General features: G+C 40.2%; 2 pseudogenes; both read left to right on the top strand.

Moving 5' to 3' along the window:
• The first annotated feature begins 2,994 nt into the window (after positions 1-2,994).
• On the top strand, positions 2,995-7,421 carry LOC129488405 (collagen alpha-1(I) chain-like; annotated as a pseudogene).
• A 284-nt stretch (positions 7,422-7,705) lies between these two features.
• The window catches only part of LOC129488404 (putative ankyrin repeat domain-containing protein 20A2), a 43,247-nt pseudogene continuing 38,090 nt past the window's right edge, over positions 7,706-12,862 (top strand).

Raw genomic sequence — 12,862 nt, forward strand, 5'->3', positions numbered from 1 at the left:
TTTCTGAGACTCAAATGAGATTAAAAGGCATGAAGAACTCCAGAAATGCAGGATGCAATAATATTACTCTGATTGTCAATAGAATCCAGAATGCAACCATCCAGAAGGGCAGGCTTTGGCTGCAGTGTTGCAGGGAGCACCAGGGAAGCATGGCCAGGATAACACACTGATGATAGGCAAGATTTACATGCCAGGGAAAATTGTATTTCAATCACCAACTGACAACTGCCACCTTTTCCTCTTCCTCAGTGGAAAACTGGAAAACTGATCCAATTTGCAAATTTGGCAATCAAACACATTTTTTAAATTCTGCAACTCAACGGTTTGGGGAAAATGCTTTGCAATTTAGGTTATAGTAGTTGTTTAAGACCAGATGCATCTGCTGTGGGGAAATCATAGCAATGTACTGCTTAATTTTCTATTGGAAGTTTTATCTTCCTTTCTGAAAGACAATGTGCCTCTGTGGGTATTGAACAGGCTAATACAGAATGAGTCAGGTATTTAGCAGGCAAAGCAGTCTTTTCAGGCCCCAACTTCAGTTGGTTCCCTACTGAGGCAGTAATCAAGGAGATGAGACTTAGTAACTGAGTAGTTAATGAGCCTCCCTTCAAATCTGATAATCAAGGAAGGACTCACATACTAGAAGGACTAGAGCTGGGTTCCCTGAAGCCACCATTAATGGTGTTCTCTTGCAGAGTCATTATGCACCAGGAACCTTCACTGTGGAACTGGCCTGTTCTTACAACTGTTAGAAACAACCAGTGCTGGCTGGATTTGGTAATGCATGCCTGCAATCCCAGCATTTTCAGAGGGCAAGGAGAAAGGATCACCAGAAGCCAGGAGTTCAAGACCAGCCTGAGCAACAAAGTGAGACTCCGTATTGTACCAAAAAAAAAAAAAAAAAAAAGTGTTTTTTGTAATTAGCCAGGTGCAGTGGCATGCACCCATAGTCCTAGCTACTCAAGGGGCTGAGATGGGGAGATGGCTTGAGTCCATGAGCCCTGGAGTTCAAGGCTGCAGTGAGCTATGATTTCATCATTCTGGTCCAACCTCTAACAGAGCAAGACCCTATCTCTCTAAATAAATAAATAAATAAATAAATAAATAAATAAATAAACAAACAAATAAGAAACAATCAGTGCTTAAGATCAACTCTTCTCTTAGAAATCCTTCATCAGCCCTGAGATCAGAAAACTAGGCCTAGAAAGAGCTCAGTGTCTCAGAGCTCAGAGGTGGCTAGGAGCTGAGTCAGTAAGAACTCCAAGAGATCTACTAAAGATTCTCAAAATTTTAGCCAATGATATCCTCTGACAGTTGGAGCAACCATGTATGATAGGATCGTGGGGTAATAATTGCTGGTGGTTATTAATTATAATTGGTGGGTAATAATTGCTGGTGACAATGACTGTAGGAGTCCTGTCTTACTGGGTGCTCACTATGTTCTAGGCCTGCTGCTGAGCTCTCTGCAAGGGTTACGCCCTCTAACCCTCTCAAGGAGCCTCTGATACTCCTAAATTACCCCTACTTTTCAGATATGGAAACGGAAGCTTAGAAGGGTGATTAATCCTTCAATGCCCAGGCAAAGGGCTCCCTCGCAGATGAAGGTTTCCTGATCTGTCCAGTTATAAATAGTCTCTACTTACCCTGAACACCTACACACACTTAGTCTAGGCCCTTAGCCTTCCTGCTTGTATTATACTTATCGTTATAACTATTGCATGAAGTAAATCTATTTATTCCTTTATCTATTCATTTGTGTATTCCTTTACTGGAAAAACATTTATTAAGTCCTATTACGTGTTAAGAGTTCTACTGAGTGAAGGGGAAGTAGCAGTAAACAAGACAACGGTCCCTGTCTCCATGAAGCTTAAAGTCCAATGGAGTAGATGAACATTATTAAAGAATAAATTACTCAATTCATTGTTTAACTATGACTGTGAAAGTGCTACCGAGAAGAATAATCATCATATTAATATTTGTTGAGGACTTACTATGTGCCAGGCACTAAACTCAGCACTGACAATATTAAATCACTTAATCTTTACAATCCTTTTTTGCCATGGGTTTGGGCCGCAGCCCCTGGTCTGGAGCAAAAGGGACACGTGCAGATGGCTCGGGCAGAGGACATAGGCAACATTTGCCCATGGGTTCCTGGGCCCTAGGTCCTGTCCAACCCTTGTTATATGTGGATATGAGTGAAGCCCCAAACTATAGGGATGGGATGTAACTGTCAACAAGGGTAATCAGGTCCTGGGCATGGGCAGTGACAGAGGCTCCCGTGTGAGGTGTTTGACACCTGAGGGACAGGAGGTGATAGTGGGAGCTTTGCTCGGGCCACCTGCAAAAGGAGAAAGAGAGGCAGCTAGAGGTGGGTGTTCAGTAGGGGTGGCCACAGAGAGTCCTAGAAGCCCCCTATTCCCAGACAGTCTCCCATCCAAGTCCTTTGAGGACCCTATTAGTACAGCCAGGAGGGAAAACAATAATGGAGGTTCTTCAAAAAATTTAAAATAGAACTGTGATATGATCCAGGTATGCCACTAAGTATGTATCCAAAAATATGGAATTAGCATTTTGAAGAGCTATCTGCGCTCCCATGTTCATTGCGGCATTAGTCATAATAGCCAAATTATGGACTCAACCTAAGTATTCATGAGTGAATGAATGAATTAAGAAAATGTGGTATATTCACAATGGAACACTATTCAGCCGTAGAAAAAAAAATGTCAATCCATCATTTGTGACAACATGAATAAACCTGGGGGGTGTTAACTGAAATAAACCATGTACAAGAAGACAAATACCACATGATCTCACTTATATGTAGAATCCAAAAAAGGAATTCACCAAAATAGAGAGTAGAAAGGTGATTGTCAGGGGCAGAGGGGTTGATTGGGGAGATGTTGGCCAAAGGATACAAAATTCTAGTTGGATAGGAGGTATAAACTGAAGAGAGGCATTGTTCAACATGGTGACTAGAGTTAACAACATTGTGTTATGGGCGTCTGTGAACCTACGGAGAGAAGTCACTTGAAAATTGCTAAGAGGGTAGATTTTAAGTGTTCTCCCCGCAACAATAAGTTTGTCAGGTGATGAGAATGTTAATTAGCTGGATTTAGCTGTACTACAATGTATACATATATCAAAACATCATGACGTGCACATAAACATATACAATTTTTATTTGTCAGTAAAACATTGATAACAAAACACCATGATGATATTGAGTATTGAAGGTTATACTTAGAAAATTTTTTAATGTCAACAATATGTCTTTACATTTATACTTTATATTGCTTTATTCACTTTACTGGGTTCTTACAAAATAATGCAACAAAAACAAAACCCACCAACATTTTTGTACATCAAAACACATCAACACAACAGAAAACAACAACAGAAAACAAAAAAATGTACAAAGAGGTTGCTCTTTGTACATTTCTGGTAATGTGAGTACCAGGATTGCTTGGATCCAGCCTGGGTGCCAGAGCGAGTCTCTGGAAAAAAAAAAAAGAAAGAAAAGAAAAGAAAAAAGGAATGAAATAAGCAAATTCCTAGAAAGACATTAAGTAGCAAAATTGACTAAAGAACAAATAGAATATCTTAATAAACCTATATAAAGTTTAAAAAAATTGAATTAGTAATTAAATATATTCGCTCTGAAGAAGAGTGTAGTGCTAGATGCCTTAACCCACAAATTATATCTAACATTTAGGGAAGAAAGTATACCAGTCATACACAAACATTTTCAGCAAATGCCAAAACATTTTAGAAAGCTAGTATTAGCTTGATACCAAAGAAGGATGGAGATATCAGAAGAAAAGGAAAGTGCCAAACAATATCTCTCATAAGTTTACATCCAAACGTATTTAACAACATGGAAGCAAATTACATCCAACAATATGTAAAACGATCATACACTACATGTCTCTGGAATTAATCCTAGTAATGCAAACTTGGTTTACTATCTAAAACACAATGAACATAGTACATCATATAAATAAAGTAGAAAATCAATAGAATCATGCAAAAAGGCATAAAAGAATTGTGACAAAATCTAACGCTAATTCCTGATAACTCACAACAAACACGCAGAAAAAAAAATAAGTGACAAAACTAACATAAAGGACAGAGGAGAGTAATTGGAATTGTACCATTTAAAGGCTCTTACTTAAACAAAAGCGTTAAAATATTAATTCAAAGTAGACTGTGATCAAGATATAGTAATCTTTTCATTTTTATTTTTTTTGAGATGGAGTCTAGCTCTGTCACCCAGGCTGGATGATGTGATCTCAGCTCACTGCAACCTCTGCCCCCTGGGTTCAAGCAATTCTCATGCCTCAGCCTCCCAAGTAGCTGGGATTACAGGAACATTCCACCATACCTGGATAGTTTTGTATTTTTGGTAGAGACAGGGTTTCACCATTTTGGCCAGGCTGGTCTCAAAATCCTGGCCTCATGTGATATGCCTGCCTCGGCCTCCCAAAGTGCTGGGATTACAGGCGTGAGCCACCATACCCAGCCTACATATTGTAATCTTTCAACTAACAATTGAAACAAACACAGAGAAAACAGAAGACTAAAAAATAATCACACTAAAGAAAGAATCAAGAAAAAAAGAAACAGAAACAGACAGAAAACAAATAGCAACAAAGTACACTTAAACCTAGTCATTTCAATAATTACATTAAATATAAAAGGGCCCAGCCTTCATGGCTCACACCTGTAATCCCAGCACCCTGGGAGCTGAGGGTAGGAAGATGACTTGAGACCAGGAGTTTGAGACCAGTCCTGGCAATGTAGTGAGATCCTGTTTCTGGAAAAAAAAAAAAATAAAAAAAAATAAAAATAAATAAATAAAATAATAATAATAATAAATTAGCCAGGCACAGTGCCATATGCCTGCAGTCCTAGCTACTCAGGAAGCTGAGGTGAGCATATCCTTTGAGCCTAGGAGTTCAAGGTTACAATGAGCTATGATCATGCCACTGCAGCCCAGCCTGTGTGACAGAGCCAGACCCTGTTTCTAATACATAAATAAATATAGAAGGACTGGATATCCCAATTTCAAAGTTCAGATTTTCAGATGAGATTAAACAATAAATAAATAAACAAGACCTAGTACTAGGCTGTTCACAAGAACCACAATTTATTTAGATACAGACACAACATTTAGGCAAAAGTATGGATGTAAATGTGCCATGCAAATACTAGTCCTAAAAGAGTTGGTGTGCTTATATTAATATTAGATAAAGTGCTCTTCAAAACAGGAGTACTGCCAAAGATAAAGGTGTCAAATCATAATCAAAATAGGCCAGTTCATAAAATTAACAATCTTAAATGGGTGAACCTAATGAAACTTCAAAATGTGTGAAACAGACATCAACAGAGTAAAGGTGACAATACTCAAATTACTTTTCAAGTATATGTGGAACATTAATCAAGATAGATTAAAACTGGACCATAAAATGATTCTCAATAAATATAAAAGGATTTAAGTCATAGTTTGTACTGTAAGCAAGACAGGAGTAAATTAAAAATCAATAACAAAAATATATTCAGAAAAACGTTAATATTTGGCATTTGAGCAAATATCTTTTAAATAACAATGGATATAGAAACAATTCTCAGATCCATATTTAAATTTTTTAATTGTGTTAAAATTTTAACAATTTAAAGTATATAATTCAGTAGCACTAAGTACATTCCCAGTGTTGTACAACCAGCATCTTCATTTCTATCACAAACAGAAATAAAGTGCCCATTAAACAGTAACTCACCATTGCTTCCTCTCCCCAGTCTCTGGTAAACACTAATCTTCATTCTGTTTTCACAGATTTGCCTGTTCTGGATATTTCATGTCAGTGGAATTATACATCTGTCCTTTCGTATCTGGCTTACTTCACTCAGCATCATGTTTCCAAGTTTCACCCATGTCGCATGTATCAGAACTTCATTCCCTTTAATGGCTAAATAATATTCTATAATTTATGTATCATATTTTGTGTATCCATCCATTTGTTGATGGACATGGGTTGTCTCTGCCTTTTGGCTATAACGAATAATGCTGCAATTAACTTGAGTGTAAAAATATCTGTTCCAGACCCTGCTGTCAATTTTTTTGTGTGTGGATAATATCTAGGAGTGGAATTTCTGGTTCTCTGTGTGATTCTGTGAGGAACCACCAAATTGTTTTCCACAGCGAATGCATCGTTTTCTATTCCTAGCAGCCAGTTCATGAGGGCTCCAATTTCTCCACCTCCTTAGCAACATTTATTTTCTGGGTCGTTGTTATGAAAGCCACACTAGTGGATGCAAAGTGGCATCTCATTTTGGTTTTGTCTTCCATTTTATTAATGAATAATGGTGTTTCGCATCTTTTCTTGTCCTTACTAGGTATTTGTATATCTTCTTTGGAGAAATGTCTATTCAAGTCCTTTTCCTATTTTTTAATTGGGATGTTAGAAATTCAGTCAGTCTGCCCGGTGGCTGCACAAGGGCGAGAACTGAGAACTCGCCGCCCAACCCCATCCCAGGTGACTGCCGAGTGCCCATGTCAGCGGCCCCGATCTCCCTGCGGTGGAGGAGTGGGTCGGAAAGCATGGCCAGGGGGCCCTCAGGCTGGGCGCGCTGGAGATCCAGAGGCTTCCCAGGCCATGCACCTCCAGCACGCCTGGGCACCCAAGCTGCAGCCGCCTTCTGTGTGCAGGCAGCAGCCTCCAGGCAACCCCCGAGCCCGCCTACACTCCCCACATCTAAGAACTGGGACCAGATGTTCCTGTGGCTGCGGCCAAGCCAGGCGGTCTGCCCTGCCGCGGCTGCACAGAGACGGGAACCGGCCGTCAGCCCCATCCACGGTGGCTGCAGAGGGCCACTGGCTAGAGGTCCCGAGCTCCGGCAGAGGAGGAGCCGGCGGGGGCAGGGCCTGGCGGGCTCTCTGGCCTCGTGCACTCGCGATCCGGAGGCCGCCCAGGCCATGCTCCGCCGCCTGGGAGCCCAAGCGGCAGGCGCCCTCTGTCTGCTCACAGCAGCGGCCTGGCAACTCCCAAGCTCGCTGGCGCTCCCAGTCTCGCAGAACCGGGGCTAGATGTAGCCCTGGCTGTGGCCAAGCCCGGTGGTCTGCCCGGCGGCGGCTGCAACGGGGCGGGAACCGGCCCTCAACCCCATCCCCGGTTGCTGCGGAAGGCCCCTGTCAGCGGCCCGATCTCTCTTCGGAGAAGGAGCGGGGCGGGAGTCGCGGCCCGGCGGGCTCTCAGGCCGGGCGATCTGCGCACCTGCGATTCCGGGACTTCCCGGGCGAGCCCAGGAGAACCCGCAAGCCATCGACGCCTGCGCCCAAGCTGCAGCCGGCCCCTGCAGGCCTCGCGGACTTGGGAGCGGCTTCCGGAGTCCCGGCTGGCGCGGAGCCGCAGGCGCGCGCTTAACCGTTTCGCGGGGCTCACTCGGTCTGAGAGGTCGGAGGCTGCGAGTGTCGCTGCTGAAGGCTGTGGTGGACAGGGCTGGATCGCGGATTTTGGAGTAGATCATAGATCTGGGATCGCGGATTGGGGATTGGATCGCGGATTTGGGGTGAGATAGGGGCTTTGGGGTTGGATAGGGAATTTGGGGCTGGGTCGGCGGGGGCGGGGTGGGGTGGTGGTGAAAAGGTGACAGGGAGCTGCCCCCGCTCAAGATCTGGCAGTTGGGGGTGTGAGAATAAGTCACCACCATGAAGTTGTTCGGCTTCGGGAGCCGCAGGGGCCAGACGGTCTTGGGCTCCACAGACCACTTCTACACGGGTTCTGGGTACCGAATCCGGGAGGCTAAACTGCAGAACATCCACAGGGCAGCTGTCAAGGGGGTCGCCGCGGAGATGGAGCGCTGCCTGGCGGGCAGGAGCGGAGACCCGGATGCCCTGGACAAGCAGCACAGGTAGCGGGGCTCAGCCCGGGGTGGGAGGGGGTCCCAAGGCCCGGCTTTCCCGCAGCCCCTGGGCCTTGGAGGGCGCCGAGCACCCTCCGAGTGGCGGAGCCAACTGGACCCTCAGCTGTTTTCCATCCCTCCATAATTCATTATATTCTTTTTTTTTTTTTTTTTTTTTCAGTAGGAGTCTTGCTTCTTTGCCCAGGCTGGTGTCCAATGGCACAATCTTGGCTCACTGCAACCTCTGCCTCCCGGGTTCAAGCATTTCTCCTACCTCAACCTCCCAAGTAGCTGGGATTACAGGCAGGTGGCAGCACGCCTGGCTAATTTTTGTATTTTTAATAGAGAGGGGGTTTCACCATGTTGGCCAGGCTGGTCTGGAATTCCTGACCTCAAGTAATCTGCCCGCCTCGATCTCCCAAAGTGCTGGGATTACAGGTGTGAGCCGCTGCGCCCGGCCTATATTGTTTGTTACATATCATAAGATATATTATATACATATATATATATATATAACCGATATGTATACCATATATATTACAGATATATGTTATATATATATGTTATATATACACATTAGATAAAAAGTTATATGTATATATACACATTAGATGAAAAGTACATCTTCATTTTACAGGGAATTCTTTCAAATCAAATCATCAAATGCTCTAAAAGTTGGCAAAGTACCTTTTTCCAGATCTAGAAGTTACTTTTTTTTTTTGAGACGTAGTATCGCTCTGTCGCCCAGGCTGGAGTGCAGTGGCGCAATCTCGGCTCACTGCAAGCTCCGCCTCCCGGGTTCACGCCATTCTCCTGCCTCAGCCTCTCCAAGTAGCTGGGACTACAGGCGCCCACCACCACGCCCGGCTAATTTTTTGTATTTTTTAGTAGAGACGGGGTTTCACCGTGGTCTCGATCTCCTGACCTCGTGATCCGCCCACCTCGGCCTCCCAAAGTGCTGGGATTACAAGCGTGAGCCACCGCGCCCGGCCCCTACAAGTTACTTATGTACATAGGAAAAAATCCTTCACATTTCTGGTATAAGAATTTAAATTAAAATAGGGATGAAACAGTTTTCTATCCACAATATTTGTGAGGATGTTTTATACTGCTGTTTAAAAGTTTAAGTTGCTGATTACTTTTCAAATAGATAATTTGGTTGTAAGTACTACATTTAAAAAATGTATATGCCCTTTACCCATCAATTCCATTATACTAAAATACCCTTAGGAAATAAAGATACATGCACTTTATTTTTCACAGCACTTATTTTAAAAAGAACCCATAGAATGGATCCCATAAATAAATTTCAGTTGCATGGATAGGATGGAATAATATGTGACCATTGAAGGTGGCAATATGTATAGAAGTACGTTGATATGTGAAGAAGTATTTTATTATAGCCAGCAAGGAAAAAAATTTAGTTAAATTATACATACACAAACATACTCAGGTCATGTTTTAGCAAAAAATATGTAGAAAGTATGATAAAATTTGTAATTACTGAGCATTTGTATTGTAAGTAAAGTTTTTTTCCTTTGTCTTATCTGTGATTGCTGCAGTGAGCATGTACAAAACTTCTAGTAAAAGTTTACTATTAATGGAATAATCCTTGGGAAGAGAGGAATATGAATCTTGCATTGATAAAAATGATTTCTCGCTTTCTATTTTTTATCATTATTGTGTGTATTGTTATCTTCTTTGAACTTTTAGTCTCTTCAGAAGTAAAAAGGGAATGTTTTAATCTGTTTCCAGATTTTATTATCTATATATTTTATTATGTACATATGTTTTTCTTATATACTCATTCCATTTATGCAAACAATGATAATCATTTCATTTTAATTGTATTCTTTAAAAAAAACACATATAAATAATTACCATTGCAAAAATATTGCTTTATAGGAGTTTATTTAAAAATATTGAACTCCCCATGTGTATTTATCCATTCTTTCATTCCATGTATGCATCAAACATAATTTGAGTACCTGCTATGTAGCAGACATTTTCTACTATCTCTCACGACCCTTCCATCCTTAAAAACTTCATGTTTACCTGCCCTGCCTGCACAAGCTGAGAGATTTAAAATAGGAATATTGGGACTTAATCTCCTTGAAACTTTATCTCCCACCTTTCAAACAAAAGCATTTCTGAAGTTAGAAAACAGTAGAAGATAACCTTTAACTGCCCTTTCAAAAGTTTATCAGTCTTAAATACTAATATTAATCATTGGAAAGGCTGATTTGCATATATTCTGCAATATTTTTAAATAAACTCCTATAAAGCAATATTTTTGCAATAGTAATTATTTATATGTGTTTTTTTAAGGAATACAATTAAAATGAAATGATTATCATTGTTTGCATAAATGGAATGAGTATATAAGAAAAACATATGTACATAATAAAATATATAGATAATAAAATCTGGAAACAGATAAAAACATTCCCTTTTTACTTCCGAAGAGACTAAAAGTTCAAAGAAGATAACAATACACGCAATAATGATAAAAAATAGATATAAGTATTGAATAAAATGAGCCATACATATTCATTTGAATCATGAGTTTCCTTTGGCTTCAAGTTATTTGAAAATCAAAGAATTAATTTATTTAAAAAATGCATTATTGTTATTTCAGTGCTCTTTCCCCACAGCACCTTTAAGAACTAAAATGTATTTAAGTTTCAGTCATATGCCTAGAACTGCCCTAGACCTGCTGAGTATACCACATTCTACTTACTGTAAGGTCTCATGGATTGTGTGATGCCCCGCTATTTCATATATCAATAAGATAATTTTTAAAATGCTACCAATTGTAGTTATAATAAATCATGAATTATAAGTGGCATTACAATGTCAGAGGTGTTAAAATGCGACCTACTCTTTAAGCAGTCCTGCAAAGCAGGTATAATTGTATCATTCTACCTAATTAAAATGTTTTTGTTAAGTAGTAGTAACAATTATAATATCTGGCTGGGTGCAGTGGCTCACACCTGTAATCCCAGAACTTTGGGAGGCTGAGGTGAGAGGATTGCTTGATGCTAGGAGTTTGAGACCAGCCTGGTCAACAAAGTGAGATTCTAACACTACACAAATTTTTAAATAAATAGCTGGGCATGCTGGTGCACATCTGTAGTCCCAGCTACTCAAGGCTGGGGATGGAGGATCGCTTGAGCCCAGGAGTTCCAGGCTGCAGTGAGCTATAGTTACATCATTGCACTCCAGCCTGGGCAAAAGAGTGAGACTTTGTCTCAAAAAACAAAAATCTTACAATTATTGAGTTGTTGTCGGAAGTATTCTAAATACTTTACATAGCTTCTCATTTAAGAATCACGATGGTGTCCTATGAGATAGCTACTATTGTCATCTTTATTAATGAGGAAGTTGAGGCACAGAAAGGCTAAGCAATAGTTGGTAAGTGACAAGGTTTAAAGTAGGACTCAAGCCCTAGTTGAACTGAATCCAAAGACTGAGCTCTTTCTATTCAAATAGGCTGCTGTTTTCATTAAGGCAGTGAGCAATAAGAGCTAGTAAGTATTGTACTTTCTTCAAAAAAATTATTTGTTTTGAAGGCAGAGGAAAGACATGCTATTGAATTTTTACAGTTACATGAATGATTTTATGTTTTGAGATGTTGCACTACAGTTTCCTAAAAAGTCCTCTTACTCTCGTAGAACTGCTCTACGTTTGGCCTGTGCCAGTGGCCATGTGAAAGTGGTCACTCTCCTGGTTAACAGAAAATGCCAGATTGATATCTGTGACAAAGAAAACAGAACGCCTTTGATACAGGTATATTAGAGCCAACTCTTTCAGCATGACATGGATTTGATTTACATGTATAGAATTAAAATGAATTGATCTCATTTAAATATAACTAGTTGGTGAAACCTGTGGAATGTGTATTTTGAATTCTTGGAATTTACAATCTGTTTCTTGGTCTAACACGGACAGGCTGTCCATTGCCAGGAAGAGGCTTGTGCCATTATTCTGCTGGAACATGGCGCCAATCCAAACCTTAAGGATATCTACGGCAACACTGCTCTCCATTATGCTGTGTATAGTGAGAGCACCTCACTGGCAGAAAAACTGCTTTTCCATGGTGCAAATATTGAAGCACTGGAAAAGGTATAGATCAATCAACTTTCTTTGCAAAATATTTGTTTTAACATTGACATAGGTAAGGGTTAATTTTTTGTATTTGGAAGCTCAACCTTTCCCTGAGTGCAAATGCAAATTGTTATTTTGAAATAACTTAATTGTCTAATATTTTATTTTAAATATTGATACTTTTAAAGAAGCATTAAAGGGCACAGCTTTATAAAATGCACTTTGGAAAATATTTGTGAATTTGTTAAAGGTAAAACCTTTTCAACTTTTTTTCTACACACAGTTATTTTATTTTATTTTTTTCCTAATTAGTGTAAAATAACACAGGAAAGAAAATACGGCCTGGAAATAGGCTTTATCTTAAAACTCAAACAAAACTAAAGCAACTTACAATAAATGGACATGTTGCTGCTGCTGATAATTTTCTGAAAAACTGATGTATCATCTCTCGGTGGCACAAGGCTTAAGAGGGAAAAATGGGAAGGGAAAAAGAGAGCAATCAGAAATATGCAGGTCACTTGGAAATTAGGTAATGAGGGAAAATGCCAAGAAGAGTTTTTTTTTTTTTTTTTTTTTTTTTTTTTTTTTTTTTTTTTTTGGTTTGTTGTTCTTCCAGTTTATGTGTTGAGACAAGGTGCTCTTTAGCTTTGGGTCTAATAATTTTTGTTTTGAAAAAGAGAGTGAGTTGAAACTTGCCTAGAGATTAATTTTAGGAGGACTCTGAGGAAACCAGATTGGCAGCGAATAGGTGGTGATGAAGTGAGAAACACTTCAGCAGAAGGTAGAACAAATTATTAACTGACTTATTGTCCAACCTGGCAGAAACAGCCACTTAGATAAGAGTCTAAAGACTTCT

The sequence above is a fragment of the Symphalangus syndactylus genome, chromosome 1 (assembly GCF_028878055.3).
Source record: "Symphalangus syndactylus isolate Jambi chromosome 1, NHGRI_mSymSyn1-v2.1_pri, whole genome shotgun sequence".
Taxonomy (NCBI): domain Eukaryota; kingdom Metazoa; phylum Chordata; class Mammalia; order Primates; family Hylobatidae; genus Symphalangus; species Symphalangus syndactylus.